Genomic DNA, 16847 nt, shown 5'->3' on the forward strand with positions numbered 1-16847 from the left:
GTACAATTGGATGGTGGTTCAGCAGTCAATTTAATGACAGACCAAACGATGCAAGAATTAGGGTTGAAGAATCTAGAACCTACTCATATAGTTTTACGTATGGCTGATCAAAGGAAAGTGACTCTTTTGGGGTTACTTTGCAATGTGAAATCTGTAATCGCTAGATTAGAATTTTATGTAAATTACCTAGTAGTTCGCCCATTGTCAAATATCTCTTCATATTCTGTGTTGTTGGGTCGGCCTTGGTTGTACCAAGCAAAGTGCACTCAGGATTAGTATAAAGGTTCAATTTTTATTGGTCCTCGAAATGATAGGGTCAAGATTCAAGTTACCACAAAAGGGTTTTTGAGGGAGTCAGGAGATGAAGTAGTTAGTGAGAGGGATGAAAAATCCAATAGTGAATTCTATGATTCAGAAGTAGAGAGGACCGATAACGAAGGGCCTTATGCTTGGTTATTTAAAACACAACGACCAACGAAAGCAGACAAATTAGAGGTTAACATTATGCATCAGCCTAACAAAGCAGAACAAGTGGGTATTGGCGAATATGCTGTTAATTTTTCATCAGATAATGATTCTGATAGCAATATTACTCGCTGGTTGTCTACCTCGGAAGATGCAACCCTAGACTGTTTAATGGTTTCAACAAAGGAGGATAAATACCCTGTGGATGTAATCCATGAATTCAATGATTTAAATGTTTCATTTTTGAATGCATATCCTAGATTTGGTAAAAATGAGGAAGATGGTGACCTTGGAGATGCATTTTTTGCATATAACAGATTGGAAATCTTTTTCCCTAATGACTTAGAAGAGGAGGGGCAGATTGAGGCAAGAACATTAGACTTAGATGAAGTTTCAGTAAGCTCCTCAATAATTATGGAGAAAGTCAATACTATTGAGAATGATCATGACGAATCTGAGGAGATTTTAGTTACAACATTTCCTTATGAGGTAGATATTCTACCTTTTAGGTTCGAACAACTTCCAGTTGTTGCTAAAATATCTTACTATCGTCAGCTAGAAAAGAAATAAAGAGAGAGAAGAAAAAGGAATAATTGCAAACCTTTCCAACAGCCGATATTACATGATGATAGAGATGACCCATCTTCAGCTTTAAATATATTTGCACAGACTTTTAATGAATGTTATGGTAGTTATGATAGGATAATCAAATATTTAAATGAGACTTTGGAAATAGAATGTGAGGTAGCTGTGACAGCTATGAATGAAGCAATGAAGAAAATTGCGGAGTTACAAAAAGAAAAGTCTGAATTCCAATTTAGGGAGAGGCGATATCTAGAAGAAATTTCACTTCTAGAGATGTATTTAGAAGAGCAAGAATCTAAATTAAAAAATAATGTGCAACAAATGGAACAAATATCACCTATTTCTAGGAAATGCTCAGTGGAATGTGGGCAAATAGATGAATTTTATACCAGGAGTAAATCTTTGGCTACTTCTGGAATTGGATGGCAAGAGAAAAACTTTACTACGGCTCCTTGGCTATATCATTCCCTTAAGCGTTCTGTGAGTAGTAGGCAAAAGCCCTATCATTATTCTAAAGGGCAGCTAGGGAGATATCATAGAAGGCAATTGCAATCAAGCAAAGCTCATCTGCCAAGTATATGTGAGGTAGTCTTACCACATCCCAAAGAAAGAGTAATGGATTTTACTGTCTATGGAGATGGAGTTGAACCATAGCTTTGATGGTTTGAACCTCTGGCACCTAAGAACTTTCTAGAGCTAAAACGGGTTATACACTATTTAGGGTATCGGATCCAGGGTGAGGAAGATGAGGATTTACACTCATTAGTTCTTAAGCTTAGCAATACTCAATGGTCTTGGGATTTGAATGACCAAGAATGTTTGGAAAAGTAAAATGGAAATTTATGGCGTTATCATCGCACATTACATGCTCAATTTCCATGTGATCTAGAGCAGGTTTCACAGATAATAGGTTCTATAAATACCACGTTCACAATAAAGAATAATGAAAATTGTTGAGATATCGAGCTCCACTCGTGATACGCCAGGGTGACCGTTGTGTATTTATGTCACCGACTTGTCAGTTGCAGATGCGGTTGGTACACCGCCCATGAATAATAGCTACATGATAGCTATCCTTATCTACTCTAGTTCGTGGCCTAGTTAGTATGCCACCTTAGTTAGTTGAGTTTGGTTTGAGACCCATATATAGGGTTCTTCTATTTCTTTGTATGAGAGTTCTTTTGGCTTACACAACTAAGAAGAGGAAAATTGTTTTCAGCCTCCACTCTTGTGTGTCTTCCCCCATTGTGCAAGCAAGAAAGCTACAAGTGAGACTCCTTCCTTCTCTCCCACAATCTTGACATGGTATCAGAGCCTTGTTCGTGGTAAGGAGCTCAAGAAAGCAAGCCAAGCTCGCGGTGTTCTGGTAAGAGGAGCAGTGGTGCTTTCATTTTCTGTTTTGGGAGCAGATCTCTGCAGGCAGCACAGTCGGAAATTGCAAGAGTGCATTGTCTCAGGTTGAGACGCCCTTCGCGGTGAAGCAAGAGGGCAGTATATGCTGCGGGACAAAGCTTTAGCCCTTGGCGACCTTGTTTTTTTTATTTGAGGCCATTTCGGGGCCTGTTTTGGAGGCGGAAGTTTTCTGCACACACTCAGGAAAAGGCCCAGTTTTATGCTGTGCAGCCATTGTTCTACAGGTCGGTGAAAAGTTACTGTAGAAATTGCATCGTATGCTTGTGCGCAGAGACATTGGGAGTTACAGAATCATCCCTGTTGCCTGTTGTTGCAAAATTGTCACTAGGAAGTGACTGTGTGGTCAAATACCACTTTTGCCAGTTTTGCAGATTTTCCCTTGTGAGGGTGAAGCTGTGTTTTTTGCAGTGACAGAATTTTTTGCAGTGTTCTGTAATGGCATCTGATTCTCTTTCACTGATTGTCACTGAAAAGCTTGACAAGAACAACTTCCAAGCATGGAAGTTTAGAATGACGAATTTCCTTATGGGAAAAGGATATTGGGAATTTGTTGCAGGAAATGAAGAAGAACCAGTTCTTCCTGATGTTCCCAATCAACAGCAAATGCAGGCATTTAAAGCATGGCATGAGAGAGCCAGGAAAGTTATGTACTGGCTGTCTATCAACATTTCATACTCTATGATTGTGCATATTCAAGATGCAAGTACGCCAAAGGAGGCATGGGATACTTTGTCAAAAATGTATAGCACAAATACGCAAGCCAGGAAAATGCAGCTCAAGCAAGAGTTGCACAATGTGCAAAGAGAAAGTATGAGCATCAATGACTACTACATGAAGGTGAAGAAGATTGCAGATGCACTTGCTTCCATTGGGTCGCCAGTGGAAGATGATGATTTAGTCTCAGTGACCTTGAATGGTCTAGGAAAGGATTATGCACAGTTCCGAACATCCATTTCCATCCGTGAAAGATTTCCTGATTTTGAGGAGTTGATTGCTCTTCTAATTTCTGAGGAGCAGAGAAATGGTGGTGCATCTTCTTCAGGAGGAACTTCAAAAGAAGTTGTCTTCTACTCAAATGCTGGAAGAGGTAGAGGCAGAGGTAGAGGAGGCCGATTTGGAGGCCGTGGCAGAAATCAGAATATGCAGCAAACTCAAGAAAACCAGTCCTATGGAGGAGGACGTGGTAACTCTAGAGGCAGGGGGAGCCAAAGAGGTCGTGGTGGATGGCAAAGAGGCCAAAATGCAAACAGTAATGTTGAATGCTACTACTGTGGTAAAATGGGTCATATGGCTAAAGACTGCTATAAAAAGCAGAATGACATCATGAATGGAAAACTGCAACAAGGGAATTATGCATCTTCTAGTAGACAGGGTGATGACATAAATGAGCATTTGTTTATGGTGCAGCACATGAACAATTCTGTGACAAGTGCAGAAGAAAGCAATGATGTATGGTATGTTGACTCAGGTGCATCAAACCACATGACAGGTCATGCAGAATGGATGGAGGATGCAAGGAAAATGGAAAAACCAGGATTTGTGGAGACTGGTGATGATACTGCACATCCTATTGTGCAGATTGGAAAAATTCCTTTGTCTATGCAGGATGGGAAAAAGAAATACCCGTCCGATGTATTTCATGTCCCGAATATCACCAAGAATCTGGTTTCTGTTGGTCAAATGGTTGAGCAGGGCTTGCAGGTCAGATTTAATCCTCATGGATGCTTTGTTGAGGATATGAAAAATAAAGGTCGCTTGATAGCAAAAGGAAAGAAGAAGGGCAGAATGTTTACGTTGGATGCAGACATGCCTGAATTGAGTGCAACAATGTTTGCACATGGGACCGGTGTAGTTGCAGATATTGATATCTGGCATAAACGCATTGGTCATGTTAATGTACAACGACTTAAATCAATGCAGGCCCAAAATATTGTTGCAGGTTTGCCTAAATTCAAGGTTGCAGAAATGCATAAGGTATGTGAAGCCTGTCAGTTTGGAAAACACGCAAGGAAACCATTTCCTAGACATGTTCAAGAGAGTGAGAAGCCATTGGAATTAATCCACTCTGATGTGTGGACTACTAAAGCTGCATCTCTTGGAGGCTGTCATTATTTTGTCACTTTTATTGATGACTATAGCAGAAAAGTTTGGGTGTATTTTATGAAAAAGAAAAGTGAAGTTTTTGGGCATTTCAAAACCCTTAAAGCTATGGTTGAAAAAGAAACATGCATGCAAATAAAATGCCTAAGGTCAGATGGAGGGGGAGAGTACCTCTCAAATGAGTTTGCAAAGTTCTTGCAGGAGCATGGCATAAAGTAGCAATATTCATGCAGTCATAACCCCACAACAAAATGGAATTGCAGAAAGGAAAAACAGGCATATTGGAGAGGTATCTCGTGCCATGCTCAATGAAAAAGACTTGCCAGATTTTTATTGGGCTGAGGCAGTTGCTACAGCAGTCTATATAATGAACAGGACTCCCACTGCAGCAATACATGGGATGACTCAGGATATGCAGCCCGTGAACAAAGTGACAATCAGGAATGTGGGAAAAGGTCCAGTTGTGGATGAATTTGCTGAGACTTTTGCAGGACGAGCCATCTATTCTCTAGGTGACTTGTATTCAGGTTATGATCAGTTTCAGCTTGCCTTGGAAAGCAGGGATATTACTACTATGCGGACACCTATTGGTCTTGTGAGGATGTGTACCTTGCCTCAAGGTGCCATCAACTCAGTTGCTCATATGATGAATGCTATGCATAGAGTTCTACGAGACTATATTCCGCAGTATACCATGCCTTTCCTAGATGATGTGCCTATTAAGGGTTGTGCAGAAGAAGAAAAGAATGAAAGTCTTGATTTACGAGGATGTAGACAGTTTGTGGCTGAACACTTGGTTCCTTGTGAGCAAATATTGACACGATTAGAGGAGGTAAACTTGACTCTTTCAGGGCTGAAATCTGTCTTTGGTGTTAATGAAGTCATCATAGTTGGGCATATGGTTGGTTATTATGGCAGGAAGCCTTCACCTGCAAAGGTGGATGCCATAAGCAGGATTGCAGAGTATTGCTCGACTACTTCAGAGGTGTGGAGATTTGTGGGAGCTTGTGTATTTTACATGATTTGGATTCCTCATTTTGCTCACATAGCAGATGTTCTCTATCAGCTGGTTCGAAAGGGGCAGAAATTTCATTGGGATGAGTAGCATTCGAAAGCCATGCGTAAACTCAAGAAGCTGTTGCAGTTAGCTCCTACTCTTCGCAAGGCGGATTATGAGTGTGGACGGCCAATCATGTTGACAGTTGATACTAGCCCTATTGGCATAGGCTGGGCAGTGGGACAGGATGATGCTGATGGAAATAGATATGCAATCCGCTTTGGAGCTAAAGTTCTTAATGAGCCACAGAGGAGATATCCGCAGATTAAAAGAGAGTTGTGGGGAGTAGTCACTGCACTGAAGTGTGATAAAGGGTATTTTATTGGAGCTTCAGTTGTTGTGGAAACAGATTGTTTGCCTTTGCTTGGCATGATTACTAGCTGTTCGACTCTAGATATAGCGATGCTTCGGTGGATTGCCTATATCAAATCATTGAATCCAGAATTTCGACACATAGTAAGGAAAGATAATCCAGTTGCTGACATGCTATCTAGAGCGAGATATGAGGATGAGGAGTCAATGCTTGCAGAAGATGATGAGACAGAGTTTGCAGCTTCTGTCCTTGTTCGTGATTGTCATGTATCTACTGTTGAAGCCTTTATTGAATAACTTTATGTTGACGAGTGGCTGCAAATTGGACAATATCTAAGTTCATTGACTCGAAGAGCTGATTGGACAGATGATGAATTCAAGAAAATCAGAAGAAAGCCTTATGGGTATTTCTTGAAAGATGGTTTTCTTTGGAAGCATCCAAAGAAGAGAGGCGGCTTACCCTTGAGAGTAGTTTGTGAGGTAGCGATGAAGATACAGATTATGCGAGAGTTTCATGAGAGTTCATGGGCTGGTTATAGAGGTGTGTGGGCTACCTATGAGAAAATCAAAGAAAGATACTGGTGGAAAGGGATGTATAAAGATGTTTCCCACTTTGTGGAGACTTGCAAGGACTGTCAGCTTTACTCTTTAGTGCGGCATCCTGATGAGTTGCATCCGACCTATCCAATATGTATGCATTATAAGTGGGTGGTAGATTTGGTTACTTTGCCAGTGGGACTTTGGCAGATGAGATATCTTGTCTTGGCTAGGGAGGATCTTACAAACTATGTTGAAGGCAGATCTTTGCGGACGAAGATCACCACTACAGTATGTAAATTCTTGTTGGAAGAAATATTTTGTAGGTATGGATGTATAGGCAAGATTACAGCTGATCGTGGGGAGCTAGATGCAGACGAAGCTAGAGAATTTTTCTCACGGCTTGGGATTAAGTTGGCTCTTACTACTGCCTATAATCCAGAGGGAAATGGCAAGAGCGAAAGAGGACATCCGCCGATAGTTAAAGCATTGGCAAAATCTTGTAGAGGTCGGATTGGAGATTGGCCGAGATTACTACCTTTTGCATTGTGGGCAGACCGCTCTACACATAGTGTGACTACTGGATATATGCCTGCAGAGTTGATGTATGGGCAAAAACCTATCTTGCCTACAGAAATCTGTGCTCTCACGTGGAGTGCTCTTCCATGGCAAGAGAATTTATCAAGGGAGGAGCTTCTAGCTCTTCGGATTCGTCAACTAGAGAGAAGGACAGAAGATGTGCAGCTAGCAGTTGATCGTTTGAAGGCAGCCCGACTCAGAAACAAGGACAGGTTTGATTTGAGGCATCGCTTGAGGCCTAGAGCCATAAAAGAAGGAGATTGGGTTCTAATCTACGACAGTAGTCTGGAGAATCGGCATAGTAGCATGAGAAAAATGGTTCAAAGATGGTTTGGACCGTATGAGGTGAAACAGGTTTTTGACAATGCTACCTATGAGTTGGCTGAATTAGATGGAACAGTATTGAGGGTGCCCATTGCTGGAAAACGGGTCAAGATTTTCAAGATAAGAGAAGATGAAGAATATTCACTTGAAGCATTGGCAGAAGAAGAGCAGGTAGAAGAAAGTCAAGCAGAAGAAGCAGAGAATATGGATGATGAAGCTGATGGAGAAACAGGTCTACTAGAAACTGATGAAGGACTCGACCTGTTTGTGGACTTGAATGATCCTGGATAGTTGGCTCATCCGGAGGATGCGCAGGTTTAGAGGGGGTGGATGTTGTGCTGCTGCGCATCCGAGCCGTATACACCTCCATTTTTTTTGTTGTGCATTTGTGTTATTTTTCCGCGTGTGATTCATTGTGTGTGATTGATGCATTACGATAATCTGTCCTTTCAGTACCCGCATCCAATATATATATTCCGCTAGTATGTGTGAGTGTTTCTGTTTGGAAGCATGATATGTGTGTGTTAGAAAAATATGAAAAACTGATGCCAAAGGACATTATCAAGCTGATAATTTCAATGATGATCTCTAAGAAAAGTGCAGGGAATTGTGGAATCAAAGGAGGCTTTGTGGAAGCCGATCATCTAAGTTCAATAGTTCCCATGAAATAGAGTTGAAGGAAGTCTCTCAAAAGCTGCTTAAGCGAGTAAAGCACTAGTGAAGCATTGAACACAATATTAGTGAGTTTGGGAATCTCCTAATTCCCATTTTTTGAATACTAAAAAGGTGGCACCCAGATAACATGCCCATAAGTTTCTCAAAACCATATGATGTGACCTATCATTAGAAAGCGCTTGCAAAATGGAATCTATTGAGCTATAGAGCGCTCGATTTGGAGTTATAGTGTTCAAGTTATGACAAATCCAAAGATTTGACCACGTGTCCCAAACTTATGGGAAATTCCCATATTCCCCAATATAGTGTTATTGAGAGAGCATTTTTCCACCCAGTCCTCAAGGCCGAAGTCGAAGTTTGTGTGCAGATCACCCATCACAAAGTAGACTGTTAGTGGGGCAATTGATGACTCCAAAGATACCCTACGTCAGTCCTCAAGGTCAAAATCAAAGTTTGTGCATAGATCTCCTGTTGGTGTAAAGAAACTAGAGTTATTCTTGTCAAAGAGGAGTTTTTTTCGCTCAGCTAAAAGAGGAGAAGGGGAGACTAATTCGGACTGGTACGTCTGACAATGGAAAAGCACATCGAGGTGGTATTGCAGGAGTGAAAGTGATGGAGCCTGAAAAACAGCAGAAGCAGCTTCATCATCCACAAAAGTAGCGCCATCACCAGCAACCAGACAATGCCGCATGGCTCCTTAACCTGTCTATAACAGCTCTCGCTGCCGCGGGCCTCGTCCTCTTTAGGCACTAGTTCAGCTCCAAGCAAGATTGACAAACTAGAGGAGGAGGTATCATGATTTCTTGCTTCAATGTCACAAGATACTGCAAGTGTGGAGAAAGAGAAGGAACATGATTGCTTGCTTGATCGACTGGTCGAAATACAGCTTGAGGTTGATGCTGTAAAGGTAGATGAAATTGTTCGCCTCCATAAGAAGATTCAAACAAATCGTATCCAAGATATGATTGTGAAACTGGACAAAGTAAGGGGAGACTAATTCCTACGGAACGTCTATCAAGAGGGACTATTCGGTGGCGTCCTAATGGCGATGAATGGGAGGATCCCTTTGAGGATTTTGGTGGCGAGGACGCCCAAGAGCTTTGTACTGCAAGCTATATGTCACGGCAGTACCATCTGGGGATGATGAGACTGCTCTGAGTTTGGTATTGGTGCAGTCATTCTGGACTCGTGTGGCAATGTGCTGTCAGAGCTGCGGAAGCCACTTAAGTCAAAATCTAGAAAGGGAGTTGCTGATTATGTGGCTCTCATTTCAGGATTGGAAATGGTACACACAATGGGCTTATGCCTGGCTGATGCCTACACAGATTCAGTCCTTGTATATAACCAGGTTCTAAGGAGATGGAGAGCACGTTCTGGTAAAAATAAAGAACTTCTGTCACAAATGCTGGATCATGCAAGGAAGTTGTAACAGTTCAATTTATTTTTGGTTCCCTGTAATGAGAATAACCATGCTGTCAGATTGGCAAGGGAAGTTGTCAATAGGCATCTGCCCAAGGAGAGTGGTGGCACAAGCGAAATAATTTCAGAAGTGAATAGTTTCTGTACAATATGCTTAGAACGGAAGTGCCATGCAGACATGTTCGTGGTTTCTGGGTGTCTGCACAGTTTTTGCCGTGTATGTATTATCCAGCATTCAGAGGTTAAGGTGCAGTCAGGTCAAGTTCCTATTCGTTGTCCTCAATTTGGGTGCATTCAAACACTTGGTCTTGATCAGTGCCTGCCTATCCTCTCTCAGAAATGGTATGACCTCTATAAGAAGCAGCTAATAGAGGCAAGGATGCCTGAAGCTGAAAGGGTCTACTGTCCATTCCCAAATTGTACAGCTTTTTCTGAACATGAACCTCATGTAACTCACTTGACAAGGAATATAGTGAACTTTGGCAAAATTCGATTTCTTCTTGTTAGTCTCTTCCCTTGTTGCAACTTGAACTCCCTGTTCAGCAGCCCTTACACGAAATCTACGACACCGCTAAATTGCCAAGACTTCTGCACTTCCTCCACCAACAACTCTTAAACAACTTTGAGGTTTTTTAGGACATCTAAATTATTATCGACGATTCAATTCTGATTTTGCAAAGGTGGCCTCACCTTTAACAAATTTGTTACGAAAGGATACTCCTTTTAATTGGGATGATACTTGCAAGAAAGCATTTGAATTTCTTAAGCAGAAGTTAATAAAAGGACCGGCATTGGCACCCCGGATTGGATGAAGGAATTCCATATTCATGTAGATGCATCTATGAATGCCGTGGGAGCAGTTTTATGTCAAGCAGATGACAATAAGGTAGATCATCCGATCTATTACGCAAGCCGTAACCTAAGTGATGCGGAAATAAATTATACTACCACTGAGAAAGAATGCTTATCAATGGTTTTTGCGGTGGGGAAATTTCTTCATTATTTATTAGGAAATAAATTTACTATTTATGTTGATCATGAAGCATTAAAGTATTTGCTTAATAAAGCAAAACTTTTAGGACGTGTAATTCGTTGGATGCTATTATTTCAGGAGTTTGATTTTCAAATAGTTACTCGTCCTGGTAGAGCTCATGTTCTAGCAGATCATCTGTCTCGATTATTAACATCAAATAGAGAGGAAGGTGTGGAGGATGATTTGCCAGATGCATCACTTTTTACGATAGAGACGCAAGTTCCATGGTATGCTGATATTGCAAATTTTCTTAGCACAGTTCAATATCCACTTGGTGCTGATAAATGACGAAAGCGACAAATTCTAATGCAAGCATGCTCCTATGGATTATTAGGGGGCTATCTTTATAGATTTTTTCCAAGGGAAGGAATCTATCGGCAATGTGTAAGGGAAGATGAAGTCTCGGTGGTTCTTAAGGCATTGCATGATGAGCCGTGTGGTGGCCATTTTGCTGGTGAATTAACCACAAGGAAGGTTTTATTAGCTGGGTATTGGTGGCCTACTTTATTTAAGGATGCTTATTATTATTGCCAGAAATGTGATGTATGTCAAAGGACTGGTCGTCTTTCTAAGAGTTTTGCTACACCTTTGACACCCATCTTGGCATTAGCACCTTTTGAGAAGTGGGGGATTTATTTTGTGGACCCAATTGATCCACCTACCAGATATCGTTCTAATCATTATATCTTGGTTTGTACTGATTATATTACAAAGTGGGTGGAAGTGAAAGCGCTTAAGACAGATAAAGCCATTGAGGTGGCTAAGTTTAAGTATGAGAATATCATTACTCGTTTTGGGTGCCCACTGGAATTAGTAAGTGATAGAGGTTCCCATTTCTTGAATGGTCTAATTAGTGAGTTAACAGAACTATATCAAATTAAGCATCGCAAATCAACACCTTATTATCCAAGGGCTAATGGCCAAGTCGAAGTAACTAATAGAATTATTTGTGGAATTTTAATTAAAACAGTTGCTTCTCATAGGCGAGATTGGGATAAATGGTTATATGAGGTATTATGGGCCTATAGAACCACTTATAAGGTGACAGTGCAAAATACTCCTTTCAATTTAGTTTATGGAACTAATGCTATTTTTCCTATTGAGCAAGAGTTGCCCACTTTACAAGTAGCCCTACCATTACGATTAGGTGCGGCTAAATCATTGAAGCAAAGGATTTTACAATTGGTGAAGTTAGATGAGGAAAGACTATTAGCTTTACAAAGCTTAGAAGCCATGCAAAAACGTCGTAAAGCATGGCATGATTAGAACATTAAAATACGAGAGTTTAAGGAAGGCGATATAGTTTTACTTTATGATAGTCGATATTACAAATTTCCTAGAAAGCTCAAAATTCATTGGTTAGGACCTTTTAAGGTTATTAAAGTTTACGATAATGGTTCTCTAGATGTACAAGATATTCATGCTAAAAATGAAATATTTAGAGTCAATGGCCTCCGCCTTAAATATTTTGTGACTTAGGATAGTTAAGTATAGTTAGGTTAGTGGTTAAAATAATCCTTGACTAATCTACATTTGGATTTCTTTTCTTTTCTTTTTGGGGGGATTTTAATGGGGTGTAGGTATGGCTTTCTTGTGGATGGATGCACTTTACCCTCGTCTGGATGCTGATAGTTCTAATCCTATTCATGTCGGCCCGTATAGTATTCCGCATTTTCAGACGCATAACAGGTTTTTGTATGCACCGAGGGGAGAGGCCTGTTGTGATTCTTCTTTTGTAATCTTTTTTTGTTTGCAGTATCATCCACCATTTGGTTGTAGGCAGTGTCAGCGGCATCTTTATGTGCATGCATAGCTCCTGTGTTGGCAATGTCACACATACTTTCGACGTTATGGTACCTCTGTCATGCAGGATATGATAGGTTATACATACCAACGCCATGATTATGATAGTGTATTCTTGCCTAAGCATGGCGTTGCTCAATATAGGGTGGGTAGAGAGCAGCAAGAATTTTCCTGATATTAAGCTTCTGTTTACCGTCTTACTTCATCATATCCTGATGATCAAGTAACTGTCAGTTGTCCTTGTTGGGATTATATCTCTTGGTATATGGATAGGACCGAGGGCTACTCTTTAGGATGTTTACTAGTGGCATCTATGCCCTATTATGACGATGCAGTTGCGGGTCCACTCCATGACGTGATGGAGGTTTTTAGTGATGCACCTAATAGTAGGTCTATGGCATCTGATGTGCCTACGTTAGAGGCTATTCATGAGGATCCTATATCTGATGATTTAGTTGATAGGATTGACTTAGATAGTGTGAATGATTTTGGATTAGGGTTATTATTTGCAGTCGAAGATCTTAGAGAGTTTGAGGATTTTAGTTTAGATCTTTTGTTTTTTTAGAGTCTTTTGGGTTTTTACTTTATTCCACATTTAAAAAAAGAAAAATACAACACAAAACATATAATATTTAAAAAAACTTTTGATTTGTTGATATCTTTACATTTTAGGTTTTCGTGCATTTTAGCTTACTTAGTCTTCATGTGGTTAGGTAGTTAGTTGCACGCACGGTTGCGGTACTCCTTCAGTGCTAGGAGCTTATGACAAGGGAGTTTGACTAGGTGGCCAGTTTCTAAAAGAGTTTTATTCTTTATTGAGATAATCTATTAATGGTTTAGTGGTTAGTGGTTGAGTTTTGTGCAGGTTTAATGATTTTGTATATATATATTTGAGAACCACTACGTGTTTATTCTCACATTATTTTGGAGCTGTAATGTCAACGTACTTAACAGGTTGTTTCATACCTAATCTATCTATTTATATTCGTTTGAAATAAAGGTCAATCACTATATATATATATATATATATATATATATATAACTTGATTGAAATAATTTAGAGATTTCAAAACCCAAGTAATTATAGAAGGAACACAACACAAAACATTTAAAACACAAATACACTGCAAGATACGTAAACAATTTAATCTATATGAGGGTCCACTCACATGGGATGGGACTTAGCACCAGGGAGAGTGCTTAAAAGGGGGTGATGTGTGTGCATGACATAGTGAATTTCATGGTATGGAAGTCTAATTAGGAATCCAATAGAGTTTTCCCTTGACTATTTGTCGCTTTTTTAGTGATGTGGGGTAGCTGAATAACAAGGTTCTCTCCACGAAATTTTGACTAGGAGTAGTGTGGAAGAGAGATGTTGAGTTGGTGAGTCTCTTTTCTTGTCGTTTGCCTAGGCAATGTAACTGATATTATGTGCTAGATTAGATTCCTCGCGCGACATTGTTGAGCTAAAATGTTTGAACATTCAATTTAGTAATGAATCCCTAGCTTTCTAGCCATTCCTACTATAAGTCACGAGACTCAAAACTAAAGTAGTAATAATAAATTAAGCTTGGGAGAGTCTATCTATTTATTCTTCTAAAAAGAATACAAAAAATAAAAGAAATAAATTAAAAAAAAAGCCCTGAGACTGCAGGGTTGAAAAAGAAAAAAACCAAAAGAAGATAACCATCGCCTCTGAGGTTTTGGTAGGCTATAGGGATTTCCTTTACGGGTGCCTTGCGTCCGATGCCTTGCATCTCTTTGGGGTGGGACCTTTTGGGAAGGAGAATAAATATATATACTCTTTTGACTTTATTTTTAAAAAAAACTCAAGAAAGTTGGGAGTTAGGGACCATTAGCTGGTTGTTCTAATAGAACATGGAGGGTTAGCAGTTAAACCATAGGAGCCCTATTTGGTATTGTAGTATTGGATTGCCTTGTTTGTGTTCTTTGATAGGCGTGGACCTTATTAGTGACACTATTTTAGAAGCAATATTTCTAGTAGGATAGTAGTGTGGCATTTCATTGCCTAGAGAGATTATTGTTGTTTAGCGACTCTAGAAAGCTTCCTAGTTGGTATATTCTCTGCACTGGATGAAGCTTTGTTATGCACTTTAGTGGGAAGAGTGAGTAAGGGGGTTGCTAGTATGTATAAGTTTTTATATAACTTAATTGAAATATTTGTCTTGCTGGATTTACAATAAGATACAAGTTAGTATTTTTATATCTTTTCCGTGTCTACTAGTCTTCTATGTGCGGTTTTGCAAATCTTGTAGCTATGCTCGCGAGGATGCTTCGCAATTAAGTGGGGGAGAAATGACAACACCTAAAAACATGTTACATATTGCAAACATTTTCAACAACATTGTATGAATCTGATACACTACTACCATCTTTTTACATTAATTTAATGCAGATGCGGTGCTCGTAGTTGTTGTCTTTGGAGGCCGTATCCTTGCAGTCTAGCCAGGAGATGTGGTACAAGGAAGTTCTTGTACGAGAGGAAGGTGGAGTTTTAGACAAAATCTAATAGGTTTACTTAGTGAATCTCAGCTATGACTGTTTAAAATTTCCCCGTAGGGATTATTATCACTTAGAGGAGATAAGACCTTGTTATAAATTAGGAGTTTTCGGGGGAATTTTAGACTTGGCAAGGTCTTGATAGGTTGATGGGATATCTTAGTATTAATTTAAGGGATGAGGGATTTCACCAATTATGCTACCTCCTACCTCCCAAGGATTAAATTACTTATGAAGAATACACAACATCATGATTGTGATTATTGTCTACAGTAATACTGCCATGATGATCAATGGGTGATCATTAGATCATTGGTGATTATTATGGAGATCCCTTTGGGGAGGTGTTGAATATCAGGTAATTGGAAAGCTTGAACTTTTCCGCAACCAACATAAGATTTTTTTCAACGAGATAGTCAAATTGTCAAGGCCAAGAGTATTAGGGGACTTTTGGTTTGTATCCCTATCATTAGTATAGTAGAATATCTCTTGCATTGAGGGTCTTCATTAGTTGCCAAGGCACATATGGATCTTCCCAAAAATCCTTATGAAAAGCTTATCACTACTAAGACCAAGTTATGTGATCACCTATGGTAGTGCTCTCATAAGCTCATTACTACAGCCTTGGGATTGTTAAAACCATTCCAAGTAGCACTAGTAGCAAAAAAGTGGGATAAATGAAGGACAAATGACCAAGGGTGGAAGAAAAGCCCAATATTGAGAAGTCACTCAAGAAAATGAGTCAACAAGGGAGTAAGAAAGGAAATTTCCAAAAAGAAGGCACTATAGAGCCATCCAAGAGTCTTTGAAGGAAGCTCTCCAAACAGGAAAGGAGGACTTGGCCATGACAATGTAGAAATTGTCTGAAAAGAACATGAGGAGGAAGGAAGTTTCCAACGACGTAGAGAGTTGAGGAAGAAATTATTAGGGGAGTGTCATTATTTTCAAGATTGTGGGAGAGAAGGAAGGAGTCTCACTTGTAGCTTTCTTGCTTGCACAATGGGGGAATACACACAAGGGTGGAGGCTGAAAACAGTTTTCCTCTTCTTAGTTGTGTAAGCCAAAAGAACTCAAGTACAAAGAAAAATAGAAGAACCCTAGATATGGGTCTCAAACCAAACTCAACTAACTAAGGTGGCATACTAACTGAGCCACGAACTAGAATAGATAAGGATAGCTATCATGTAGCTATTATTCATGGGCGGTGTACCAACCGCATCTGCAACTGACATGTCGGTGACATAAATGCACAACGGTCACCCTGGCGTATCACGAGTGGAGCTCGATATCTCAACACTCCCCCTCGAGCTCAATCCCAATTCCTGCACACCAAGCAGGTATCTGAACTTGCGCAGCTTCTCTGCGCCCAATGCCTTCGTGAATATGTCAGCTACCTGATCCTCTGTGCTGACATAAACTAGATCAATAAGACCTAGTAAAACCCTCTCCTGCACATAGTGATAATGCACCTCAATGTGCTTTGTTCTCGCATGATAGACTAGGTTATTTGCCAAGTGTATACTGCTCATGTTGTCACAATAAATGACAACTGGCCCATCTGTAGACTGATGCATATCATAAAGTAGCTTATGCAACCAAGCTACCTCACATGCAGCCATTGCTGCACCCCTGTACTCAGCCTCTGTGCTCGACAAGGCAACTGTAGGCTGTTTCTTGCTGCTCCAAGTGACTGCAGCACTCCCAAAAGAGAACACATATCCACTGGTAGATCGTCTATCAGAAATACTACCAGCCCAATCAGCATCAGTGTATCCATGCAACTGTATCTGAACCCCAGTATCATAAAATAGTCCATACTGCAATGTGGACTTCACATACCTGAGTATGCTTCTAGCCGCATCCAAATGTGGTTTCCTTGGAGCCTGTATAAACTGACTTACCAATCCAACAGCATAGCTCAAATCTGGCCTGGTAATAGTCATATAAATCAAACTTCCTACTATGCGTCTGTACATAGTAGGGTCTTCTAGAAGCTCACCTGCATCTGTGCTCAGCTTCACATTC

At 40.2% G+C, this 16847-nt stretch overlaps 1 pseudogene; it reads left to right on the top strand.

Moving 5' to 3' along the window:
* The first annotated feature begins 8858 nt into the window (after positions 1-8858).
* LOC148015370 (E3 ubiquitin-protein ligase RSL1-like) lies at positions 8859-12312 on the top strand (annotated as a pseudogene).
* The last annotated feature ends 4535 nt before the right edge of the window (positions 12313-16847 follow it).

The sequence above is a fragment of the Lygodium microphyllum genome, chromosome 24, assembly GCF_053477565.2.
Source record: "Lygodium microphyllum isolate KBCC chromosome 24, Lygodium_microphyllum_v1.1.10, whole genome shotgun sequence".
Lineage (NCBI taxonomy): Eukaryota > Viridiplantae > Streptophyta > Polypodiopsida > Schizaeales > Lygodiaceae > Lygodium > Lygodium microphyllum.